We start from the raw sequence: 6,522 nt of genomic DNA on the forward strand, positions 1-6,522 counted from the left end.
GCTTTTTAAAAGCAAAGCCAACTTGATTTGTTAATTGATCATCCAACTTCTTAACTATCCTTTTCTCATGGTAAAATACAGAGAACGTTGTGGGTGAGGAGCAAGTCGTGAGGTGGAATCCACGACCCCCCCATTCCACCCCCAATAGATTGCGTGTGTGGGTCGCTATTGCTAGGACTCACGAGGGCTGGGGATTGAGGGCACAGGGTAGAAGAGGCATCCTCTGCAGGGCAGTGTCAGATGTGTCTGTGTGATGTAGTCATGGGAGAGGCACGAGTCTTGGGCGGGTGTATCTTAGGGGTGTGGAAGTGTCTGCAAGGGCCTCCGTAGTATGTCATCACATTATTTATATCATGGGCATGACCCTGAACGTTCACCCGAGAGTGGTGAGAGAGAAGGCCAGGATTTAAATCAGTCTTGACAGCGCAGATGAAGTTTGTTATTGTTTTCTGCCCTTCCCGAGGGACTTTGGAAATGGCCCCCTGGGAGGTGAATTCTTGGAAAGAATACGAGGGCGGTTAAGGCGTCCCTGTCTCAAAGTCCGCTTTTTTTGCAGCTACCAGGGACTGCGAGGGTCTGCGTCCTGGGTGGAAGGAAGCGGCGTCAGTCAACTTCCTCGCAGCGGCGGCAGCGGCGCGGGCAGCGGCGGAGCGCGCGGGTCTGCGCATCCCGCCCCCGGGTTGGGAAGGGGCGGAGCCGGGCGTCACCCGCCCCCGGCGATCTCCTCCTCCCGGCCGCTCCCCCAAGCCGAGCCCGCCGCGGTCGCAGCCGCCTGCGGGAAGCTAGTGGCCGGGAACCCGAGGCGGGAGTGCGGGCTGGGCCGGGCTGGGCTGCGCGCACGGTCTCGGCCGCCGCCCCTGCCGGTGAGTCCCGCCGCGGGAGGCGCGGAGCGGGTTGAGTTGGGTATCGGGACCGCGAGGTCGGGGAGCCCCGGGGCCCGAGCTCGGGAGGCGGGGACGTCAGGATCGTGATTTTGGGGAGTCCTCGTACCCCGAGCTCGGAGGGGAGGTCCAGAGCCGCAGCGTTGGGAACCTGAGGCCAGGGGCCGGAGTTTAGGGCCCCTATGTTGAGTCTCAGAATCCAAGCCCGGAAGAGGGGGGACGACGGGTTAGGATGTTGGGGAGCCCTGGAGCTCTGAACGGCTGTAGGGGGGTGGCCAGGACTACGATGTTGGGATGTCATGGAGCCCGAGCCTGGAGAGCTGGCGGGGGTGTGGGGACCGCGATGTTGGGAAGCCTGAGCCCATAGGGCGGGAGATTCAGGACCGCGACATGGGGGAGTCCGACAGGGCGGAACGAGGGGCGCCCTGTCCGCATTTTTGGGGCGCCCTCCGCAGGGCGGAGGGGAACGGAACCCGGGAGGGGAGTGCGAAGGGGAGGAAGCCCGGGGTGGGAGGGGGAGCCCGAGGATGGGGAGCCCGAGGTAGGGGAACCCCGGAAAGAGTAGGGTGGGGCTAGGCATGTGCTTTCGCCCGGTAAAGATGGAGGGGGCTTCTCTGAGAGGGTGAGAGGGTTGGCGCGAGGAGCGGAGTTGTGATGAGAACCGCCGGCAGCTGGCTAATGGGCAGATGCTGGGGCTTGGCGGGATGGGAACGCCGCGGTGGGGTGTCGGAGGTGGCTGGTGGGGCTAGAACGCTGGAAGCGTCTGTCTCGGCTATGGGAACGAAGCGCCCTCGGTGGAACAGGGTCGTAGACAACTCGAAAGGGAATCTACTCTAGGCAGCAACACCGGGCATATCGGGGCGGGTGGGGACCTCGCACTCAACGCGCTTGGGGAATATTCGGAGCCTGGGTTTGGGGGGCTGCTGCACCTCGCCGACCCGGTGCGGGGACCTGGAGGCAGCCGGGCACCGCAGCTTCCTGTGCAGCTGTAGGTGCGCCAGGCACTGGCAGACTAGCGGGAGGTACAGGGGCCTTGGCAGACTCATTGTCTTGACCTAAGTTGCATCCCATATTTCTTAGCTGGGTTAGAAATGATTTTGTCCACAAACCCGAAGAGAAGAGCCTAGGCTAAAAAGAATAGTTATGGAGTGAGATTTCAAATGTACAGGTAATATCTACCTGTGTGTGTGTGCGCGCCTTAGGGATAACTCATGTAACACACCGTATATGTGATTTTTAGACCCACGTGTGTACTACTTGTTCCAGTACTCTGTGAGAAGCTGTTTCTGCGTAAAAACGAGGAAAATCCACAACCCATACACACACCAAACAATGCCCACAAACGCACTGCATTCCAGTCGAGTTAAACATGAGAGTATTGTGCAGTTTGGGAGTATTTGCTTGTCAGTGAAGACTCCTGTTAGTGAAGTTAATAGGTGTTTCCTGCATGGAAGGTGGACTGCCCTTGACTACCCTGTTAAGATCATCCACAGCGTGTACCCAGCCCTGAGCTGCTGCACCCTTGACCAGGTCAACTGGAAGGGAGCCAGACTGCTTAGGACCTCAGTGGATGAGTATCCAAGTGTGTATCTAAAAACAAAGGACCAAGGCATGGCTTTTGTTTTTTGTTTTTGTTTTTTTTATTTCTGTTGTTTGTCCTTGGGTGTATGTCCTTCAATTATTAGTTAAATGTTGACTATCTTACATTAACCCATCTTGTATTGTTAATTATGTATGGTAATTAGTTCAGTTATTTGGCGTAACAACCAATTCTAGAAGACCCAGGGTAGAGGAATCTTATTAAGTGGATATATCTATTGAAAGATACCTGGGTTTTTCTTTTCTTTGCGGGTGTGTGTGCACCAGATTTCCTTCTGGTGCATATAGGTCCATCTTCTGACACACACTGAGATTTGAGCTTCATTGGAGAAACAAGGATTATTTTGGCAACTAGCATTTGTTGGGTCTGTTTCTCAATTCATGAAAAGGAAATATTTAATAGTTATGCAAGTTAACAGGATAGAAAGCGATTTATTCATTTTACAAGAATAATTTCAGGACAAACATGTTTCCATTAAGGGTGTGTGTATACCTTACTGAGTGGTCAGGACCTTGCATCAAAATCTGCATTATCATTCCTGCAGCAGTGTACTTATTCACTTGGACGTAACACTTGCTGATGCTTCCAGTTCTTTATCCAAATGTTAAAATAAATATGCCAGTATTTATACATTCAAATCAGTATTTCTCCCCTTCAAAAGCCTGCTCTTGGCAAGCTGTGTACTAATTCTAGTGATGCTGTCACTACTGAGAATAATTTTGGAGCTCCTGCTTTGGAGTTGCCTTCGGAGTTTGCAACACATTTCCTGATTGCCTCAGCGATGGCAAACCTTCTTCAGCTGGGAAACAGCCAGGCACTGTGCAGGGCCAACTTGGGCTTCCGAGGTGGGGAATCGAGGTTGTCGGTAAGAAGTATGCTCATTAAAATAATGAAAATTCTCTTGAAGGACCAGCAGTTCTAAAAGGGGCATTCAGTAATGGCATGGAGTGTGTATTTAGGATTGGAAGGAATTACAGTCGGTCCCTGAACAACACCGGGGTTAGGGGCTCCCATCATCTCCACAGTGGAAATTTTGAGTATAACATTTAACTCCTCAAAAACTTAACTACTTTGAAGGACAACCTTCATTTTGGTGTTTATGCTCTGGTATGTGTGTAAAGTAATTGGTCCTGTCACTTTATTGTTATAGCTTATGGCATATTGGGCTAGAAAAAGTAAGCCTTTCTTTTCCCCTTCTGATATTTGTTACTAGGCAGTCTCCGTCATTGTGGATTTTTACAGAAAGCAAAACAGAAATACAAAAGACTTGTTGTCTCACCAAAAAAAGAGGTACCCAGAAAGCCATTTGCCCCAGCTGTAGGTAATGCCTGGTGCTTGATTTTTGATGTGAAAGGATCTACAGAAGTAAAGGGAAGAGAATGATTTCTGAAAATTAATTTCAACTTTGAGATTTCATGGCACACTGTATAAAAAATGAACTGAACATATCCCTTTTTAAAATCCGCATTTTTTTTTTCAGGTTGTATAGCATAAAGCTTCACACAACCACAGCTTGAATCTTGATCTAGCTGTGGTTTGGGGGCAAGTTTCATCTCTTTTGGCCTCAGTTTTCTTACCTTAAAATGAAGATATCAATGAGCATGTACCTCATGGGGCTGTGATGAAGATGAAATAGCATTGATGCATGTAGAACACTTGAGTTCGGTGCCCAACACATGAGTGCACAATAGAGTCTAGCTATTCTTGTTAGGAATATTATTTATTGATAGTCTTATGTTAAAATTCCTTTGAAGCCATGTGGAAATTTATCATTTCCCAGGTAATGATATTCCCTTCAGTTAGGTTTTGCAACTAACTACAAATAGAACATTTTGGTTTTTGCCCTCCTGTTCTTTTAAGAGTTTTTAAAGGGTGGTCTTTTAAGAATTTTTAAAGAGTAACCTTTAAAAGCAGCCACAACTACTTACTTTTTATTTATTCAGAAATGAGGAAATACAGACTCCAAATAAATGGGGTCAGTGCTCCCAGTTACTTTCTTTTGAATTCAGATTTTTTAAAATGAGCATTCCTGTTATGATTGTATATTAGGTATAACAGTTTGGCGTGGTAAGGCAAATCTCAAAAAAGTTTAAAAGCCTCTCCTCTAATTTTTTTTCCTTCATCCAATGAAAATATTATTCTAACGAAACAGCTACAGTTCTCTTGGCATGTATTGAAAGAGATGATTCTGGTAAACATTCCCTTCATTCCAAATGTGAGTTTTGCTCTGCTGTGTTTTTTAAACAATAGGGAAGAATAGCCTGGCACTGAAATCTCAGCTCTTCTGTAAATGTCAACACTAGTTTTTTTTTCAAGTTTATAAGTGTTATGTAATATACATACATCCATATATTAGAAAGATGGGAAAGTTTCATCTTAATTTTAATCAGATGATTAGGGGCTGCTATGAAATAGTTAATGTTTCATGAAATGTTGACCATTTAGTGAGAATTCTCTGTTGTAGGCAAGCAAGTGCTGGAGATGGAGAGGCTTGAGACACAGGCTTTGCCCTTCAGAAGTTCTTTCACATCATGTGCTCTCTTACAATGATGCATGAACAAAAGTTTCTTCTCCTAATGGCCTGTGGAGCTAAGAATTAATATGGATTTTACTACATGATCTTTTCTCTCAATTTCTCAAAGACAGGTAAATAGGTGGATCTCTCAATAGTGTTCATATTTTTGAGGTGGATTAACTCTTTCAAAATTAGATCCCGATATGCACTCAGAGGCCATAAAAGGAGATAATAGCTATAATTAGTTAATTACAAAGTTATATATCTGTAGGATAGGGTGGTATTATTGCTTTACCAAACTTTCCTGGAATGTTGTGTTTGGTTCTTGCTCTGTCTTCTGAGTAGCGGTTTATGTACTTGGAAAGGACAAGGAAACAATATACATTGTGGCTTAGACTGGAGCTGTGATGATGATGATTATTTTGAGACAGAGTCTTGCTCCGTCACCCAGGCTGGAGTGCAATGGCGCGATCTCGGCTCACTGCAACCTCCATCTCCCAGGTTCAAGCAATTCTCCTGCCTCAGCCTCCTGAGTAGCTGGGATTACAGGCACGTACCACCAGCCCAGCTAATTTTTGTATTTTTGGTAGAGATGGGGTTTCACCATGTTGGTCAGGCTAGTCTTGAGCTCCTGACCTTGTGATCTGCCCGTCTTAGCCTCCCAAAGTGCTGGGATTACAGGCGTAAGCCACCGCGCCCGGCCTGGAGCTGTGATTCTTAATGGGGAGAAGGGGGTGGTGAATTTGCCCCTCTTTCCCCCAGACGATGAAATTTGGTGATGTCTGGAGACATTTTTGATTGTCGTAACTGGAGGGGGAGGGATGTTACTGGCATCTAATGAGTGGAGTCCAGAGATGCTGCTAACCATACTATAATGCACAGGACAGCCCCTCACAACGAATAATTATCTGGTTCAAAATATCAGTAGTGCTGAGAAGTCCTTGGCTAGAGCATGGGATTTGGAGTAAAAATAAACCTGCATTAGCACCCTGACATCACCATTTCTTAACTGTGCCACCCTGGGTGTGTTACTTAATCTGAGTATCCATCGAATGCATATCTGAAGAGATGTGAATTAGAGTGTGTATGAAATGCTTAGCATATGGCCGGGCGCGGTGGCTCCAGCCTGTAATCCCAGCACTTTGGGAGGCCGAGACGGGCGGATCACGAGGTCAGGAGATCGAGACCATCTTGGCTAACACGGTGAAACCCCGTCTCTACTAAAAAAAGTACAAAAACTAGCCGGGCAAGGTGGCGGGCGCCTGTAGTCCCAGCTACTCGGGAGGCTGAGGCAGGAGAATGGCGTGAACCCGGAAGGCGGAGCTTGCAGTGAGCTGAGATCCGGCCACTGCACTCCAGCCTGGGCGACAGAGCCAGACTCCGTCTCAAAACAAACAAACAAAAAAAAAAGAAATGCTCAGCACACAGAAGGATCGCAATAAGTGTCAACTCTTAGTATCATGACTGGTTAGTAGATCTAGATCAAAATCCAAAGACTGTGCTTTTTTTTTTTTTTTTTTTTTTTT

General features: G+C 47.4%; 1 protein-coding gene across 1 annotated transcript in view; it reads left to right on the plus strand.

Moving 5' to 3' along the window:
• The first annotated feature begins 738 nt into the window (after positions 1 to 738).
• Positions 739 to 6,522, plus strand: part of PAQR8 (progestin and adipoQ receptor family member 8) — a 43,516-nt gene continuing 37,732 nt past the window's right edge. Inside the window, exon 1 of the mRNA XM_025383742.1 lies at positions 739 to 863. The gene's annotated coding sequence lies outside the window, so the exon portion shown is untranslated. The remainder of the gene's footprint in view (positions 864 to 6,522) is intronic.

Source organism: Theropithecus gelada, chromosome 4, assembly GCF_003255815.1.
Source record: "Theropithecus gelada isolate Dixy chromosome 4, Tgel_1.0, whole genome shotgun sequence".
Classification (NCBI taxonomy): domain Eukaryota; kingdom Metazoa; phylum Chordata; class Mammalia; order Primates; family Cercopithecidae; genus Theropithecus; species Theropithecus gelada.